This window comes from Arachis stenosperma, chromosome 5 (assembly GCF_014773155.1).
Source record: "Arachis stenosperma cultivar V10309 chromosome 5, arast.V10309.gnm1.PFL2, whole genome shotgun sequence".
In the NCBI taxonomy this organism is placed as follows: Eukaryota; Viridiplantae; Streptophyta; class Magnoliopsida; order Fabales; family Fabaceae; genus Arachis; species Arachis stenosperma.
The window spans coordinates 78536459-78537426 of record NC_080381.1 but is presented as its reverse complement, the minus strand read 5'-3'; the positions used below and the strand labels follow the sequence as shown (position 1 = coordinate 78537426).

General features: G+C 41.4%; 1 non-coding gene across 1 annotated transcript; it reads left to right on the top strand.

The window, feature by feature from the left end:
* The first annotated feature begins 609 nt into the window (after positions 1 to 609).
* LOC130983564 (small nucleolar RNA R71) lies at positions 610 to 717 on the top strand. The gene has a single exon (XR_009087548.1). It is a non-coding gene; the product is annotated as a small nucleolar RNA R71 (small nucleolar RNA).
* Positions 718 to 968: the final 251 nt, after the last annotated feature.

Below are 968 nucleotides of genomic sequence, written 5' to 3'. Positions count from 1 at the left end.
GGTTTTGATTAGATCAGAGACCATGGTTGCTAAGTCAGAGTGGCTCTGCTTAGAATTCTCTGTCTATTGCTGAGAAGATGATGGAAAAGGCTTGCCATTGCTAAACCTGTTTCTTCCACCATTATTGTTGTTGAAACCTTGTTGAGGTCTCTGTTGATCCTTCCATGAGAGATTTGGATGATTTCTCCATAAAGGATTATAGGTGTTTCCATAGGGTTCTCCTATGTAATTCACCTCTTCCATTGATGGGTTCTCAGGATCATAAGCTTCTTCTTCAGATGAAGCGTCCTTAGTACTGCCTGGTGCAGCTTGCATTCCAGACAGAATTTGAGAAATCATATTGACTTGCTGAGTCAATATTTTGTTCTGAGCCAATATGGCATTCAGAGTATCAATCTCAAGAACTCCTTTCTTCTGATTCGTCCCATTGTTCACGGGATTCCTTTCAGAAGTGTACATGAATTGGTTATTTGCAACCATTTCAATGAGTTCTTGAGCTTCTGTAGGCGTCTTCTTCAGATGAAGAGATCCTCCAGCAGAGCTGTCCAATGACATCTTGGATAGTTCAGACAGACCGTCATAGAAGATACCTATGATGCTCCATTCAGAAAGCATGTCAGAAGGACACTTTCTGATCAATTGTTTGTATCTTTCCCAAGCTTCATAGAGGGATTCACCTTCCTTCTGTCTGAAGGTTTTGACTTCCACTCTAAGCTTACTCAATTTTTGAGGTGGAAAGAACTTTGTCAAGAAGGCATTGACTAGCTTTTCCCAAGAGTTCAGGCTTTCTTTAGGTTGTGAGCCCAACCATATCCTAGCTCTGTCTCTTACAGCAAAAGGGAATAGCATAAGTCTGTAGACCTCAGGGTCAACCCCATTGGTCTTGACAGTGTCACAGATTTGCAAGAATTCAGCTAAAAACTGATGAGGATCTTCCAATGGAAGTCCATGGAACTTGCAATTCTGTT